General features: G+C 50.1%; 1 long non-coding RNA gene across 1 annotated transcript; it reads right to left on the reverse strand.

Moving 5' to 3' along the window:
* Positions 1-2,774: 2,774 nt before the first annotated feature.
* LOC129394752 (uncharacterized) lies at positions 2,775-17,751 on the reverse strand. Its single transcript, XR_008622115.2, has 2 exons — positions 12,127-17,751; positions 2,775-3,141 (listed from the first exon to the last, which is right to left on the reverse strand). It is a non-coding gene; the product is annotated as an uncharacterized LOC129394752 (long non-coding RNA).
* Positions 17,752-18,668: the final 917 nt, after the last annotated feature.

Genomic DNA, 18,668 nt, shown 5'->3' on the forward strand with positions numbered 1-18,668 from the left:
ATGCCTGTAATCCCAGCACTTTGGGAAGTGGAGACGGATGGATCACTTGAGGTCAGGAGATCGAAACCAGCCTGACCAACGTAGTGAAACCCTGTCTCTACTAAAAATACAAAATTAGCTGGACGTGGTGGCACATGCCTGTAATCCCAGCTACTCTGGAGGCTGAGGCAAGAGAATGGCTTGAACCGGGGAGATGGAGGTTGCAGTAAGCTGAAATTGCACTATTGCACTCCAGCCTGGGCAACAAGAGCAAAACTCCGTCTCAAAAAATAAAATTATTAATATTAATTAAATTAATTAATTTATTAAATATTAAGCTGCTTTTATAAAAACAAGGTGAGTACTGCCCTGGTTCTCACAATGTCTGGGATATTTTTGGTTGTCATGGATGGGGGCAGTGGGGAGGGAGGCAGGTATCCCTACTGACATGTGGCTCAGAAATCTTGAACTAAGAGAAGCATCTTCCAAGGGTGGCCTCTCTGCAGTTGTGACATCTGAGCTGGGATCTGAACATGCCACCCCGAGTAAAGTTTGCAGGCCCAGCGTGGGGGTTCAGTGGACGCACACACGTGAGTCCAGAAAGACCCAGTGGGTCTGAGGAACAGTGACAATAGGCCCCTGGGCTGGGGCCGAGGGAAAGGAGTGACAGAAGGTGATGTCCCAGAGGCCAGATCCTGAGGCCTCTCCCTCAATCCCGTGATGTTTCAGAAGGTCCCTCTGGCTGACGGGTGGAGAATGAGCTGTTGGGCCAGGGGAGAAAGTAGATGGCTCGGGTTGATTCCCCGGGCAAGATGAAGGTGGCTCGGCAGAGTTGGAGGGGGCTGGTGAAACGAGGAGGAATTGCAGGCTGGGCAAAGTGTTCCTGCAAAGAGCGGGCTTTGCAAGCCATAAGGTCTGTGTTGCAACCACTGAACTCTGCCTTTGTGTCCCCAAAGCAGCCTTAAGATGAGATGTGACAAATGGGCACAGCCATGTGCCATTAACTTTATTTATGGACACCAAAATTTGAATTTCCTAGAGCTTTCACATATCACAAAATATTTTTCTTTTAATATTCTCCCAACCTTTATAAAATGTAAAAAGGCCAGCCCAGGCAACATAGGGAGACCCCATCTCTATGAAAAGAAAAAGAATTAGGCAGTCATGGTGGTGCACACCTGTGGTCCCAGCTACTCGGGAGGCTGAGGCAGGAGGGTGGCTTGGGCCCAGGAGGTTGAGGCTGTAGTGAACTATGATTGTGCCACTGCACTCCAGCCTAGATGACAAAGAGAGACGCCATCTATTTTTTTTAAATGGTTAAAATGGTCAATTTTCTGTTATGTGTATACATATATATATGTGTGTGTGTGTTTGTGTGTGTATCTGTGTATATATGTGTGTGTGTGTGTGTATATATATATATATATATATATATATATATATATATACTTTTTTTTTTGAGTCTGAGTCTCTGTCACCCAGGCTGGAGTGCAGTGGCTCAATCTCAGCTCACTGCAACTCTGCCTCCCGGCTTCAAGTGAGACTACTGCCTCAACCTCCCGAGTAGCTGGGATTACAGACACCTGCCACCACACCCGGCTAATTTTTGTATTTTTAGTAGAAACAGAGTTTCATCGTGTTGTCCAGGCTGGTCTTGAACTCCTGGCCTCAAATGATCCGCTCGTCTCAGCCTCCCAAAGTGCTGGAATTGCAGGTGTGAGCCACTGTGCCCTGTCTGTTATGTATATTTTATCACAGTTTTAAAAGATAAATAAAACATCCCGAGCTTGAAAGCCGAAACACAGGTGGTGGGCTAGATGGGACCTTGGGGTCATCATCTGCTAATCACAGAGCAACCCAAACAGGTTGGCACTTGGACCAAAAGTGTGTGAGACCCAGACCGAGGGCCGGGTGGAACCCAGAATCACAGGGGATTTGCTAATAAGGCAAATCTGGGTGAGGACGCACCTGCTCCAGGAAGGGAGGTGGGGTTGCTCTAGCGACGATGAGCCTGGGGTCTAGGTGGCAGCAGCAGGCCAAGTGCCAGGCGCCCCAGGGATGGGGAAGGATTGATTGAATAAATGTTTAAAGGAGTGAATGAGTGGATGCACAGGTGGATGGGGAGGGGTTGTGCTGTAACCACCATGAAACAAACTCCACACTTTGATGAGCCACGTGGAGAGGGAGTGGGCAGAAAGAAGAAACTGGAAGTTGGGCCGGGTGCGGTGGCTTATGCCTGTAATCCCAGCACTTTGGGAGGCCGAGGCAGGTGGATCACCTGAGGTCAGGAGCTCCAGATCAGCCTGGCCAACATGGTGAAACCCTGTCTGTACTAAAAATAGGAAAATTAGTTGGGCATGGTGGCACGTGGTGTGGGGCTGAGGCAGGAGGGTCGCTTGAACCCCAGAGGTCGAGGCTGCAGTGAGCCGAGATCGTGCCATTGCACTGCAGCCTAGGCAAGAAGAGTGAAACTCTGTCTCAAAAAAAAAAAAAAAAAGAAAGAAAGAAAAGAAAAAAGAAATTAAAAAAAAAAAGAAAATATTACCTAGAGTAAAAGAAACCAGACATAAAAGGCCACATATTGTACAATCCTATCTATGTGAGATGCCCACAGAGGCAAATCCATAGGGCCAGAAAACAGATTGGTGTTTGCCAGGGACTGGGGGTGGAGAAATGGGAAGTGACTGCTAATGGGGACAGGGTCTCCCTTTAAGATGATGAAAATATTCTGGAACTAAGTAGAGGTGGCGGTTGCACAACACTGCATGTATAAAATGCCACTACTTTTAAAATGGTTAATTTCATGTGAATTGCACTTTAATAAAAATAAACAAGTATTTAAAAATCCACCAATGCAAACACTTCTCTGTTCCTCTGTGGTGGAGGAAGGGACACGCGCTTTTTTTTTCCCGACCTTAGGAAGGAACAAGGGAGCTGGGGTCCCCTCCCAGCCTGGGAGCCCTGGGCACAGTCCCGGCTCATTTGTCAGCGCTATCGGAGCCGTCCTCGGGCTGGTGGGAGTTCAGGGCTCTGAAAGGTTTTCTGTCAAGGCTTGAAAGGGGGCCAGGTTTTTTTCCCCCCGGAGCCGCGCAGTCTCGGGGCTGTTGTTCTCAGCAATCGCAGGGCCTCGTGTTAGCAGGAAGCACAGCCAAGTAGGGTTTCCTGCGTGTTGGAGAGAGGAAGCTCCGTAATGTTCTGGGAGGCGATGGTTAAAAATAACTCCGGTATATAAAGACAGCGGAGGGTCCCCTTGCTCGCTCACTCGGGCGCCGGCCGGCTGGACGCAGGGCCGAGCAGGTGGTTTGGGGCCTCGGGAAGGCCAAACCCCCGCCTCTGGGCCCCTGGCTGGGGAAGACACCAGCCAAGTTCAGAGCCCCAGGTCGGCCTCACTTCCAGAACTCAGCGTCAGGGACACCGTGGGCGTTTCTGTTTCAAAACGCTTTTCTCCAGCAAAGAACGTAACCTCAAGCTGCTGTCAGGGTAGAGGAATCCCTGCCCCCCGCCCCCACCCAGATAGGTTGGGCCGTGATTTTGGCTGTGCCTGTCAGTGACGATGTAGCGCACCCAGGCTGGGGGGCGCTGGCAGCCAGGGTTCAAATCCCGGCTCTGCCACCTAACGCTGGGACTCAGTTTCTCCATCTGTAGAATGGAACTAACAATAGCTCCTATGCTGTTGTAAGCACTAAACACAGAAGTTAAGCTTTGGGAGTTAGGAGGGTGTGACCTGGGAAATGGATGTCTGCCCTTTCATAAGCAGATTTTGTTTTGTTTTGTTTTGTTTTGAGACAGGGTCTCACTCTTGTCACCCAGGCTGGAGTGCAGTGGCAAGATCACGGCTCTCTGCAGCCTCCACCTCCCAGGCTCAAGTGATCCTCCCTCCTCAGCCTCCCAAGTATCTGGGACCACAGATGCACGCCACCATGCCTGGCTAGTTTTCTTTTGAATTTCAGTTAAGACAAGGTATCACTATATTGCCCTGGCTGGTCTCGAACTCCTGGGCTCAAGAGATCCCCCCATCTCGGCCTCCCAAAGTCCTGGGATTACAGACATGAGCCACTGCGCCTGGCCACAAGCAGATTTTTAGAGTTGTCATTGCCATCGGAACAGCTGCCCAGACAGCAAGAAGAGCAAAAGCCTGTGTCTGGGGTCAATGCCAGGGTTTGAGGCTTCCAAGCCTAGGTGATCCCACAACAGATTCAACACATACAAAAAGGATCACAGGACATGTTATAAACATCTCGATGCCAAAATATCCAGTGACAGGGATGAAACGGACACATTCCTTGAAAGACACAAATTACCAAAGCTTACTTAAGAACAAATAGATCGGCCGGGCGCGATGGCTCGTGCTGTAATCCCAGCACTTTGGGAGGCCGAGGCAGGCGGATCACCTGAGGTCAGGAGTTTGAGACCAGGCTGGCCAACGTGGTGAAACCCCGTCTTTACTCAAAAACAAAAATTAGCTGGCCATGGTGGCGGCCACTGTAATCCCAGCTACTCAGGAGGCTGCGGCAGGAGAATTGCTTGAACCCCGGAGGTGGAGGTTGCAGTGAGCTGAGATCGTGCCATTGTACTCCAGCCTGGACAACAGAGTGAGACTCTGTCTCAAAAAAACAGAAAAGAAAGAAGAAGAAAGAGAAGGGGAAGGGGAAGAAGAGGAGGAATAAGAGGAAGAAGAAAGAGAAGGGGAAGGGGAGGAAGAGGAGGAATAAGAGGAAGAAGAAAGTAGAAAGAAGAAGAGGAAGAGGAAGAAGGAGGAGGAGGAGAAATAGATCACCCGAATATCCCTGTATCTATGGGATAAATCAACATTGTTGTAAAAAGAACTTCCTACAGGCCAGGCATTGTGGTGGGTGCCTGTAATCCCAGCACTTTGAGAGCCCAAGGCAGGAGGATCACATGAGGCCAGGAGTTCAAGACTAGCCTGGGCAACATAGCAAGATCCCGTCTCTACAAAAAATATAAAAATTAGCTGGGCTTGGTGGCTTGTGCCTATAATCTCAGCACTTTGGGAGACTGAGGTAGGAGACTCACTTAACCTCGGGAGTTTGAGACCAGCCTGGGCAACACAGTGAGACCCCATCTCTACAAAAACATTTAAAAATTAGCCAGACATGGTGGGTTTCAATGGTGGCTTTCACTTCATAGGGGGCTTTTGTTCCAAAGTCGCAGGAGGTGGAATTCCATCAACCAGTCCCAGCTACTTGGCAGGCTGAGGTGGGAGGATTACTTGAGCCTAGGAGGTCAAGGCTGCAGTGAGCTATGATTGTGCCACTGCACTCCAGCCTGGGCCACAGAGTGAAACCCTGTCTCTAAACAAACAAAAGCCTTTCTACAAAGAAAACTCCAGGTCTGGATGGCGTCCCTGGTAAATTTCCCCTAAACATCTAAGGAAGAGAGAGCATCACTTTGATAGGTTGGTGCAAACGTAATTGCGGTTTTTGCCATGACTTTTAAGCAATTACGTTTGCACCAACCTTACACAAGGGCTTTCACCAAACTGAACAGGAAAGAAAGCTTCCCGACTGGCTTTATACCAGGGGCTGCTCCAGGCATGCTGGGGACTGTCCTAGGTGCCGATGGCTGGCTTCCTGCTGTTCACAGGGGCGCTGGGGCTCCCTGCCCCCCAAAACAAGATCCTGTTCCCTTCCAGGGAGGCGTGTTCTTCTGCCGTTAGGGCAGAGCCCCGGTGGGGCTCGGGGAAATGAAAGACATATTTGCTCTCCAGAAATCTGAGCCCGCAGTGCCAGCTCCCCTGAAGGGCGCCTTTGTACGCTGCTTGTTGCCACAATTAGCGCCATCCCTGACTGCGGCCTGCAGATCGAGGCCGCCTTGGCTCCGAAGCCCCTTTCAGGAGTCATCAGCGTCCTCCATGGGCTCTGACGTGGGCTATTTTTAACTGGCCAAAGGGGAGTTGTTATGGGCCAGCAGCAGTGGGGGACTTGAGGGGAGAGAGGATGGCAGGTGTTGGAGAGACCAAGGGCTGTGGCCGGTGGCTAGGGTCTCTGCGGGGAGCAGTGTCTGCAGCCCTGGGCCATGGGGTGTGGAGGTAGGGACCTCGGGCCTCGGTTTCCTCATCTGTCCAATGGTGGCTTTTACTTCATAGGGGGCTTTTGTTCCAAAGTCGCAGGAGCTGGAATTCCATCAACCAGCCCCAGGGTCCTGCCCTGCCTGCCTCTCTCCATCCTGATCTCCGTCCCTCCCTCTCTCTGTGTGTCTCTCTGTGTGGGGGGGTCTCACTCTCTCTCTCTGGGTCTCTCTCTCTCTCTCTGAGTCTCTCTCTCCCTCTCTCTCTGTCTCTCTGGGTCTGTGACTCTTTTCTGTCTCTCTGTCTCTCTCTCTGTGTGTTTCTCTCTCTGTCTCTGACTTTCTTCTTCTCTGTCTCTCTGTGTGTCTCTGTATCTGTCTCTCTCATGTGAGTCTCTCCGGCATGAGTCTCTCCCCCTTCTCTCTCTGTGTCTGACTCTCTTCCCTCGTCTCTCTGTCTCTACCCCTCTTTCTCCATCTCTTGCTCTTTCTGTGTCTCTGTTTCTCTCTATATATCTCTCTCCCTCTCTTTCCTTGTCTCTGTCTCTCCCTCTCTGTCTCTCTTTATCTCCTCTATCTCTGACTCTCTCTCTGACCCTCCACATCTCTCCCAGGGTATACAGTGTGTTTCCGCAGCTGTGCCTGGGCAAGGCGAGCACCCCATACCCCAAGAACAAGAAGGGTGGCCCTACGGCCTCCATTCCTTTCATGGGGAAAAGACTGCGGACTGAGTGGCTGCCCGTCCCACAGTCGACCCTCCAACTCCAAGGCACGCTGTGTGTTCAGAGCCGCCCCTCGGTCTCCATGTCCCAGCAGGGAGACCCCGACTTCTGGTCTCATTCAAAGCTTTCAGAAGAAGGCTGTGCACTCTTTGCAACTAGATTTTCTTAATTAAATAAATAGATGTCCGGACCTCTCTGGGAAGGGACTTGGAGCTCCTGCCAAGCCGTCCTGGGTGACCATGAACTCCCAGGGGGTTGGTCTCAATAAACAGCAGCCCACGGCCAATAGCACACCTGCTGATGCTCTGGGGACATCCCTGTGCTAAGGGCAGGCACTGCCCCTACCCCACCTTACAGAGGAACGCAGGCTTAGAGAGGGGCAGTCTTGCAACCAGGCCAACAGGGGAGGCTGCCCGAATCTGGCCTTTTTTTTTTTTTTTTTTTTGGAGACAGAGCCTCAGTCTGTCACCCAGGCTGGAGTCCAGTGGTGCAATCTCGGCTCACTGCAACTTCTCCCTCCCAGGTTCAAGCAATTCTGCTGCCTCAGCCTCCCGAGGAGCTGGGACTACAGGCACATGCCACCATGCCCAGCTAATTTTTATATTTTTAGTAGAGACGAGATTTCACCATGTTGGCCAAGCTAGTCTCAAACTCCTGACCTCAAGTGATCCACCTGCCTTGGCCTCCCAAAGTGCTGGGATTACAGGTGTGAGCCACCATGCCCGACCTTTTTTAAATTGTGGTAAAATACATGTAACATAAAGTTTAACCATCGTAAGGTGTGCAATATGGTGGCATTCAGCACGTTCACAAGGTTGTTCAACCACCACTAGTATCTACTTCAGAACATTCCATCAGTCCAAAAAGAAACCCTGTCCCAGCGGGGCACGGTGGCTCACGCCTGTAATCCTAGCACTTTGAGAGGCCGAGGCGGGTGGATCACGAGGTCAGGAGTTTGAGACCAGCCTGACCAACATGGTGAAACCCTGTCTCTCCTAAAAATACAAAAAAATTAGCCGGGTGTGGTGACAGGTGCCTGTAATCCCAGCTGCTCAGGAAGCTGAGGCAGGAGAATCTCTTGAACTCAGGAGACGAAGGCTGCAGTGAGCCGAGATCGCGCCACTGCATTCCAGCCTGGGCAACAGAGGGAGACTCTGTCTCAAAAAAAAGAAAAAAGAAAAGCCCTGTCCCCATCAGCAGTCACTCCCCATTTCCCTTCCCCCATCCCAGGCAGCCACTAATCTGCTTCCTGTCTCTACGGATTTGCCTGTTCTGGGCATTTCATATCAATGAAATCATACACCATGTGGCCTTTTGTGTCTGGCTTCTCTCACTCAGCATATTTTTGGAGTTCATCCACGTTGTAGCATGGAGCAGTGCTTCATTCCTTTTCACAGCTGCGTAATATTCCATTGCTGGATGGACCACGTTTTGTTTATCTGTTCATCCGTTGACAGACACCCAAGTTGCTTCCACCTTTTGGCTGTTGTGAACAGTGCTGCTGTGAACATGCATGCACACATCTTTGTGTAAACACCCACCTTCAATTCTTTTGGGGATATTCCCCAAGAATACACCAACGAATACCAAAATCCTTTGAGTATATGAGTTACCACTTCAGGGTGGAGCTGCTATGGTATATGGTAATTTTTTTATTTTATTTATTTTTTTTTGAGATGGAGTCTTACTCTGTTGCCCAGGCTGGAGTGCAGTAGTGCAATCTTGGCTCACTGCAACCTCTGCCTCCCGGGTTCAAGCAATTCTCCTGCCTCAGCCTCCCGAGTAGCTGGGACTTACAGGTGCACACTATCACATCCAGCTAATTTTCTTGTATTTTTAGGAGAGATGGAATTTCACTGTGTTGTCCAGGCTGGTCTTGAACTCTTAACCTCAAGCGATCCGACTGCCTCAGCCTCCCAAAGTGCTGAGATTACAGGCGCGAGCCACCGCACCCGGCCATGATATGTTATAAGGTAATTCTATGTTGCACTTTTTTCTTTTTTTTGAGACAGGGTCTTGCTCTGTCACCCATGCTGGAGCGCAGTGGTGCAATCATGGCTCACTGCAGCTTCAACCTCCTGGGTTCAAGCCATCTTCCCGCCTCAGCCTCCCAAGTAGCTGGGACAACAGGTGCATGCCACCACTCCTGGCTAATTTTTTTATTCTATGTTTCACTTTTTGAGGAACCCTCCTGATTTTGGCCCTGGCAGAATTAAGGCTGAATTATCCACACTCCCTCGGACGCACCTGCTGTCCACAGCTCCCCCAACTCCCTGATGGCGGCCCCCAGGAACAATCCTCAAACTGCACCAGCTCTTTCAGCTCTCATCTTCCTCATCTGTACATCAGCCGTGGTGACAATGTAAGGAGATGATGTCAGAAAAGGCCCCAGCTGTGGCCTGGCAGCTCAAATGAAAATCATTGTTCCCCTACCCCACCCCCAACCCAGGTAAGGTTGACAGATTAAACACAGGACGTCCTACTCAAATGCGAACATCAGATAAACAATGAATTCTTTTTTTTAGTATAAGTATATCCCATTCCATGCACTATTTGAGATATACTTATACTAAAAAAAAACTTGTTGTTTATCTGAAATTCCAATTTAATGGAGTGTCCTGCGTTTTACTTGCAAAACCTGGTAAGCAGCCTTTGTAACAGTTGGTTCTCACAGCCAGGCAGAAATTGAAGGGGATGCTAGGTTTTCTGTTTGTCTGTTTGTTTCTTTTGAGACAGAGTCTTGCTCTGTCGCCCAGGCTGGAGTGCAGTGGTGCGATCTTGGCTCACTGCAACCTCCGCCTCCTGGGTTCAAGCGATTCTCCTGCCTCAGCCTCCCAAGTAGCTGGAACTCCAGGCATGTGTCACCATGCCTGGCTAATTTTTTGTATTTTTAGTAGAGACGGGGTTTCACCATGTTAGCCAGGAAGGTCTTGATCTCCTGACCTCGTGATCCGCCCACCTCAGCCTCCTAAAATGCTGGCATTACAGGTGTGAGCCACCATGCCCGGCTGATGCTAGGTTTTCAGACCCCAAGTCACCCATCCACCCATCCAGCCTGTCACCCAGGCTGGAGTGCAATGGTGGTGATCTGGACTCACTGCAGCCTCGACCTCCTGGGTTCAAGCAATCCTCCCACCTCAGCCTCCCAGGTAGCTGGAACCACAGGTGCATGCTCTTATGCCTGGCTAATTTTTGTATTTTTTTGTAGAGATGAGCTCTTGCTATGTTGCCCACCTGCTGGGACTCAATCCACCAAGTAGATGTCTCCAATTCTCCACCATTCCCCAAGACAAGTCTGGTGACAAAGAATTGGTTCAGAACCTGGGAAGTCTTTGAAGGTCCACTTTCATCAGATGACACATGATCTAAATTGGTCCCCAACCCCAGGCCGCCGGAAAGGCTAGTGAGCATGGGGTGAGCATAGAATCACCGCTCTATGAAAACATGCCTCCCTCAGCCCTGCCTCCTGGGCCACCGAGGTCTGACTCACGCTTCCTCGTATTCAAACAGAGTCGGTGCAGCTGGAAGCAACCCTGCCAGGGGTAAGTCAGCCGGGGCAGGTAACATTTCTCCCCCTCGATTTTTCCCAGAACCCGGCTCTGGGCCCAACACAGGATGCCTGGGGGATGTCAGAGGATTCTAAGTGAGGAAACCCCTGCCGTCCATTGCTGTTCTGTTCCCCCAGGGACGCTTTGTCCAGGGCCCACCGATCCATCACACATACAAGGCCCAGGGCCCTGGAATGTTTAAGAGCCCACAAAAAAATAGGCTTTTTTTTTTTTTTTTTTTTGAGACAGAGTCTCACTCTGTCGCCCAGGCGGGAGGGCAGTGGTGCGATCTTGGCTCACTGCAACCTCCACCTCCCGGGTTCAGGCGATTCTCCTACCTCAGCCTCTCAAGTAGCTGTGATTACAGGCACGTGCCACCACACCCAGCTAATTTTTATATTTTTAGTAAAGATAGGGTTTCACCATGTTGGCCAGGCTGGTCTCGAACATCTGAGCTCAGGTGATCTGCCCGCCTCGGCCTCCCAAAGTGCTGGGATTACAGGCATAAGCCACCACGTCCGGCCACACTGTATGTTTTTGAATGTTAGGAGGGACAGAGGATCCTATATCCAGCATGTACCGGGAGATACAACCCATTTCTCAGATGACAAAACTGAGGCTGAGAAAAGAGAAACAACTTGACCGAGCTCTAGGCTATTGTTCTCTAAAAAACTTTTGTGGGGGCAGTGATTTTTTTTTTTTTTTTAAGAGACAGGGTCTCATTCTGTTGCCCAGGCTGGAGTACAGTGATGCAATTGTAGCTCACTGCAGCCTCGAACTTCTGGGCTCACGTGATCTTCCGCCTTCAGCCTCCTGAGTAGCTGGGATTACAGGTGCATGCCACCACACTTAGCCACTTAGCTTTTTTTTTTTAATTTTATTTTTATTTTTTATTTTTGTAGAGATGGGATCCTGCTATGTTGCCAAGGCTGACCTTGAACTCCTGGTCTCAAGTAATCCTCTCATCTCAGCCTCCCAAAGTGCTGGGAGTGCAGACATGAGCCCCTGTGCCCAGCCTGATTTTGTATCTTTTTGATGCTCTGGCCTCTGTGGGGTGTAAGCTATAGATACTTTTCTTTGTAGATAAAGTGCCTGCAACTTACATTTAGTTTCAGGGGGTCCATGAACCCCTCTGAAGCTCACACAGGGGAACAATCCTGGGTCCAGATCAAAGCCTGTGAAATCAGTTTAAATCGTGGCTCAGCCAAGGATCAACCGTGCCTCAGTTTTCCTCCTCCAGCACATCACTATAGAGTGGTGGAAATATTACTGGCTCTCCGAGTCCCAAAAACTAAGGCGGACCCATGCAGGGCCTGGCATATACTGGGTTTTCAATAAACAGTTTTCTTCTCCCCTGTCAGCCTGATGCTCCACAAACTCTCAAACACACACACACACACACACGTGTGAGCATGAGCCTGCAAAAACACAGCTGGCCATTTCATTGATCGATTGACTTTTGTTATTATTATTTTTAGTAGAGACAAATTCTCACTATGTTGCCCAGGCTGGTCTTGAACCCCTGGGCTCAAGCAATCCTCCTGCCTCGGCCTCCCAAAGTGCTGGGATTACAGGTGTGAGCCACCGCGCCTGGCCAAGCTGGCCATTTTATTTATTTATTCATTTATTATTATTATTATTATTATTATTATTATTATTATTATTATTTGAGACAGAGTGTTGCTCTGTTGCCCAGGCTGGAGTACAGTGGCGCAATCTTGGCTCACTGTAACCTCTGCCTCCCGGGTTCAAGCAATTCTCCTGCCTCAGCCTCCCGAGTAGCTGGGGTTATAGGCACCCGCCACCACGTCCAGCTAATTTTTGTATTTTTAGTAGAGACAGAATTTTACCATGTTTGTCAAGCTGGTCTCAAACTCTTGAGCTCAAGCGATCCTCCTGCTTCGGCCTCCCAAAGTGCTGGGATGATGGGCATGAGTCACCGCGCCCAGCCAAGCTGGCCATTTTGGACTCGAGACCTTCACATTTATTCCTGAGGAAAGGGAAAAAAAAAAAAAAAAAGAAGGAAAACTCCCTCTCACTACACATAGTTTCAAAAACTGCCCTTTCAGTGGAAAAGTTTTTTACGTCTTAAGAAAAACCTGATTGTTTAAAGTCAGGTCTGCAGTAAACGGGCGGCTATTTTTAAGTGCTTGGGGACATATGTCTGCAACCCATGGAAAGAAGAGAAGCCGTTTGTCTTGGGAGCTTGTCCAGAATGACTGGAGTGACGTGGAGTGCGGGGTTGGAGGTGGGAGTGGGGGGGACACGAGCTGTCAGCCTGCCAGAAGCACAAAAAAACTCCCAAAATATTCCAGAACATTCCTTCTCGAGTCGTCAGAAATCATACTATCCGGGCCGCGCCTCAAAGTTCCCACTCAGCAAGCAGTTGTTTTCCGTTTCATTTTCCCTCTTCTTTTTTTTTTTTCCCCTCAAATCACATTTGTTTTTCCACAATCGAAGGCGCTCACACACATCTCGCCCTGAAATTCAGACACACTGTTCTCACCTAGAATTGTAAACAGCAACCTCTCCACCCCCTCCCGTGGCCGGGTGTGTGGGTGATGCTGGAAAAATCTTCTAAAGGCAGGGAGAAAAAAAGGGAGTTTTCCAAAAATCGACACAGGGCTTACGTTACACAGAGTTTATGCAATCAGCCCCTGGAAACAACTAGACGGGCCTCCCCAGCTGCAGAGGCTCTGAGTAGCAATAAAGTCGTGAGAAGGGAAAGTCAGTCTTTGGCAAGAATCCCCGACTCCCCCATGAAAGTGATAAGGGCGGTGTGGACCGCAGCTGGGAGGCCAACTGCGTATTTGAAATATGTTGGCAAAGCCAGGTTCCCGTAAAGCATCACAGAGGTCCTGTGGAATAGATTCCTCCAGCCTGAGACCCTGGCGCACCCTTGGGTCACTGGTGGTGCGCCAGGATTTTATTTATTTATTTGCTTGCTCGTGTGTTTATTTTTTTAGAGACAAGGTCTTGCTCTGTCACCCAGGCTGGAGTGCAGTGGTGCACTCATAACTCACTGCAGCTTCAACCCCCCAGGCTCAAGGGATCCTCCCACCCTCGGCCTCCTAAGTAGGCACATGCCACCCGGCTCAGCTAAGTTTTGTTGTTTTTGTTTTTGTTTTAAGTTTTTGTAGAGATGGGGGGAGGGGTTTTGCTATGTTGCCCAGGCTGGTCTAGAACGCCTGGCCTTACGTGATCCTCCCACCTCGGCCTTCCGAAGTACTGAGATGACAGGGGTGAGCCACCACACCAAGCCTCAACAGGAGGGTGTAGACACTTTCTAGCAGCATCTCCTCCACCCTCCTAGGGCCCTTGGGGGCTCCATTTGGTTCCTAATGTCTTCTCCCATTTTGCAGAAAACAAAACCCAAAGTGCAGAGAGAGGAGGTGGAATGTGATTCAGGGATAAACCACACAGAGAAAGCCTAAAGTGAAATCTGTCTGCTGCCATGGGATTTCCCTTAAAGATCCCTGTCCCTTGGCCGGGCGTGGTGGTTCATGCCTGTAATCCCAGCACTTTGGGAGGCCAAGGCGGGCGGATTACTTGAAGTCAAAAGTTCGAGACCAGCCTGGCCAACATGGCGAAACCCTGTCTCTACTAAAAATACAAAAATTAGCCGGGCATGGTGGCGAGTGCCTGTAATCCCAGCTACTCGGGAGGCTGAGGCCGAAGAATCTCTTGAACCCAGGAGGCAGACGTTGCAATGAGCCAAGATCGCACCACTGCACTCCAGCCTGGGCAAAGAGGGAAACTCTGTCTCAGAAAAAAAAAAAAAAGGAAAAAGAAAAAGAAAAAGAACAAGAACAAGCACCGACTACATGCAGAACATGAAGGAACTGAATGGACGTGATGCTGAACAATGAAAACGGGCCAGCCATGGTAGCTCACACCTATAATCCCAGCATTTTGGGAGGCTGAGGCAGGAGGATCTCCTGGGCCCAGGAGTTCAAGACCAGCCTAGGCAACACAGTGAGACCTCGTCTCTACAAAAAATTTAAAAGTAGGGCAGGAGGATCACTTGACCCCGGGAGGTCGAGGCTGCAATGAGCTGTGATTGCACCAACTGCACTCCTGCTTGGGCGAGAGGAGTGAGACCCCAACTCGAAAAAAAAAAAAAAAAAAGAGGAGGGGGAGGGGGAGGAGGAGGAGGAGCATCACTGTGATTCCACTTTAGGGAAATTAGGCAAAACTCCTCTCCAGCAACAGAGCTTGGAGTTGCTCGGAGAGGGAGGCTTTGCAGGCGCTAGACATTCCTGTGTCTGGATCCAGGGAACTGATCCTGCCAGCAGAATCCAGCGTGTACACTCGAGATGATCGCGCTGTGCTGCATGCAGTTCTGTCTTCATTGGAAAAGATCAAGCCTGGGCGTGGTGGCTCACGCCTGTAATCCCACCACTTTGGGAGGCCAAGACCAGTGGATCACTTGAACCCAGGAGTTAGAGACCAGCCTGGACAACATAGTGAAACCCCGTCTCTACCAAAAATACAAAAAATTAGCCGGGCGTGGTGGCGAATGCCTGTAGTCCAAGCTACTTGAGGGGGTGAGGTGGGAAATTTCTTTTTTTTTTTGAGACGGAGTCTTGCTCTGTTGCCCAGGCTGGAGTGCAATGGCGCAATCTCGGCTCACTGCAACCTCCTCCTCCTGGGTTCAAGTGATTCTCCTACCTAAGCCTTCCATGTAGCTGGGACTACAGGTGCCCACCACCACGCCTGGCTAATTTTTTGTATTTTTAGTAGAGACAGGGTTTCACTGTGTTGGCCAGGATGGTCTTGATCTCCTGACCTCGTGATCCGCCTGCCTCAGCCTCCCAAAATGCTGGGATTACAGGTGTGAACCATCGCGCCTGGCCGAGAATTTCTTGAACCTGGGAGGTGGAGGTTGCAGTAAGCTGAGATCATGCCACTGCACTCCAGCATGGGCGACAGAGTGAGACTCTGTCTTAAATTAAAAAAAGAAAAGATCAAACAGCCATTTATTGAGCACCTGTTGCATGCCAGACCCTAAAAAGGCAACGAGGACAGAGACCCCCGCCACTCTGGACCAGGAGGCCAGGTGGAGGAGACGCAAACCAAGTAAGATGCTGCTGCAGAAACTTCCAGCCACGGTCGATCCATGCAGGTGGTTGGAATCCCAGAAGCCCCATGCCCCAGAGAACCCCTGCTGTGTCTGGAAAGAAAAACCAATCAGTTCTGACTCTGGCTGTGCAGCAGGGTAAGCAGAGGGAGTCCACAGACGAGGGATAAGGCTCTGTCCTGGTCTCAAAGATCAAGGAGGAGTGGATGGTGGTAGAAAGAGGTCCCAGCGCGTGATTTGATTGGACCAGTGTTCACAGGGCCACTTCCCAGTCCAGGATGAGCAGGTGTGAAAATGCAGCCTCCAGCCTGTGCAGTGGCTCATGCCTGTAATCCCAACACTTTGGGAGGCTGAGGCTGGCGGATCACCTGAGGTCAGGAGTTCGAGACCAGCCTGACCAACATGGAGAAATGCCATCTCCACTAAAATTACAAAATTAGCCGGGCGTGGTGGCACATGCCTGTAATCCCAGCTCCTTGGGAGGCTGAAGCAGGAGAATCGCTTGAACCCGGGAGGCAGAGGTTGCAGTGAGCCGAGATGGCACCATTGCACACCAGCCTGGGCAATAAGAGCGAAACTTCTTCTCAAAAAAAAAGAAAAAGAATAGAAAATGCAGCCTCCGTGACTTGCCCGAGGTCCCCAAGCTGGGACAAAATGGGATACATCTCAGCAGCCAGGTTTGTCCCCAAAGGGGGCTGTAAAACCTCGTGGGAACCCACAGGGACCCGCCCCTTGAAGGTGGTGATGGTCCCCACTGCCTGCTGGCTTCACTGGTGACTCAGTACCCACCAGGCCAAGGTGTGTCTGGGAGCTGCCTCTCTGGACGGCCACCCCACCTTTTGTACATGGCCTCTTGGTGCCTGGGACACAGTGAGTCACAAGACAAAGCCGTCAGATTGTCTGGGGCAAAGCCCTTTGTGGCAACAGATGGACAAGCCTAGTAAATGGCCCGGGCAGCTGGGCAGCCAGCGCTTTGTAAAACCTTTCCAAGTGGTCCTCTTTGAACCCGATGAGGACAAAAGCCAATGGCCAATCATCTCTGAAAGTCCTCAAAAGTGCACAGCCATACCCTTCCTTGTGCATGGGGATAGAAGACTTTCAACGTGAATGCGATTCCTTCATTCTGTCCCGGTGAGCCTCACTCATTTGGGGCATCAAGTATCGCAGCCTGGAAGACAAATTGCTTTTCACCTTCACCATGAATGGGGTGTGTGTGTGTGTGTGTGTGTGTGTGTGTGTGTGTGTGTGTGTGTTTGAGATGGAGTCTCACTCTGTCACCCAGGCTGGAGTGCAGTGGCGCGATCTCAGTTCTCTGCAACCTCTGCCTCCCCAGTTCAGGCGATTCTCGTTCCTCAGACTCCCAAGTAACTGGGACTACAGGCGCCCACCATCACGGCCGACTAATTTTTGTATTTTTAGTAGAGACAGGGTTTCACTATGTTGGCTGGGCTGGTCTCGAACTCCTGACCTTGTGATCCACCCGCCCCAGCCTCCCAAAGTGCTGGGATTACAGGTGTGAGCCACCACGCCCAGCCCGTTGTCTCTATTTGGAAGGAATGAGCAGCGTGTTGCCCCTGATGAGGAGAAAGGGAGAGACAGGCCCACAGCCTCCTCACCCCCACCCAATTCCACCCACCGGTCACCTGAGCAATCCTCTCTTCTTGGCCCAAAACCAACCAGGGGTAGGGAATGAGGCTGGGTTCAGTGCAGGCAGAACTCTAAGAGGCTCCCAAGATTCCAGGCAGTCTGCGTACACAACCTGCTATAATCCCGTAAGTCTGGGTGTGACTAGTGAGTCAGTGAGGGTGTCACTTCCTTGATAAGGTGATATTTTAAGGCAAAGGTGAGAAAACCTTACCAATATAATTAAGGTCCAAAATAATTTGATTTTGAGTTCATCAAATGGGAGCTTACCTTGGGTGGGCCTGACCTAATCAGGAGAGTGCTTTGAAAGAGGATCTAAAGGTAATTTTTTTTTCAACCATCAATTTTGCTCCTGAGTCTAATGGCAAATTTTATGTTATGTATATTTAACCACAATTTAATTTTTTTTTGAGATGGAGTTTCACTCTTGTTGCCCAGACTAGAGTGCAATGGCACGTGCAATCTTGGCTCACTGCAACCTCCACCTCCCAGATTCAAGCAATTCACCTGCCTCAGCCTCCCGAGTAGCTGGGATTACAGGCGTGCACCACCATGCCCAGCTAATTTTGTATTTTTAGTAGAGACGGGGTTTCTCCATGTTGGGCAGGCTGGTCTCAAACTCCCTATCTCAGGTGATCTGCCCACCTTGGCCTTCCAAAGTTCTGGGATTACAGGTGTGAGACACCATGCCCAGTCCTTAAAATTTTTAATTTAAAAAAAAAAACTGTGATGGCAAGTGAAAACAACCAAAGCGTCCACCAACAGATGAATGGATACACAAAATATAGTGTAGCCATAGAGTGGAATATTATTCAGCCAGGAAAAAGGAATAAAATTCTGACTCATGCTACACTGTGGTTGAACCTTGAGGACATTATGCTAAGTGAAATGAGCCCATCATAAAAAGACAACTACTGTCTGATTTCACTTATAGGAGGTCTCTAGAGTGGTCACACTTATAGAGACAGGAAGTAGAATGGTGGGTACAAGGGGCTAGAGGAGAAGGAATGGGGAGTTTGGGTCTAATAGGGACAGAGTTTCAGTTTGGGATGATAAAGAAGTTCTGGAAATAGAAAGTGACAATGGTGGCCAGGCACGGTGGCTCATGCCTGGAATCTCAGTGCTTTGGGAGGCTGAGAGGGGCAGATCGCTTGAGCCCACGAGTTCAAGACCAGCCTGGGCAGCATGGTGAAACCCCATCTCTACAAGAAATTTAAAAATTAGGCAGGTGGTGGTACATGCTTGTAGTCCCTGCTACTCAAGAGGCTGAGGTGGGAGGATCACTGGAGCCTGGGAGGGTCGAGGCTGCAGTGAGCCGAGATTGCACCACTGCACTCCAGCCTGGGTGACAGAGTGAGATCCTGTCTCAAAAAATAAAAAGTGGCAATGGTTACACAACATCATGAATAAACTTAATGCCACTGAATTGTGCACTTAAAAAGAGTTAAGATGAGGCCAGGTGCTCACGCCTGTAATCCCAACACTTTGGGAGGCCAAGTGGGGGTGTGGATTGCTTGAGGCCAGGAGTTCGAGACCAGCCTGGGCAACATGGCAAAACCCCGTCTCTACAAAAAAATACAAAAATTAGCCAGGCATGGTGGTGCACACCTGTAATCCCAGCTACTCGGGAGGCTGAGGGACGAGAATCACTTGAACCCAAGAGGCGGA

Source organism: Pan paniscus, chromosome 20, assembly GCF_029289425.2.
Source record: "Pan paniscus chromosome 20, NHGRI_mPanPan1-v2.0_pri, whole genome shotgun sequence".
NCBI classification, from domain to species: Eukaryota; Metazoa; Chordata; class Mammalia; order Primates; family Hominidae; genus Pan; species Pan paniscus.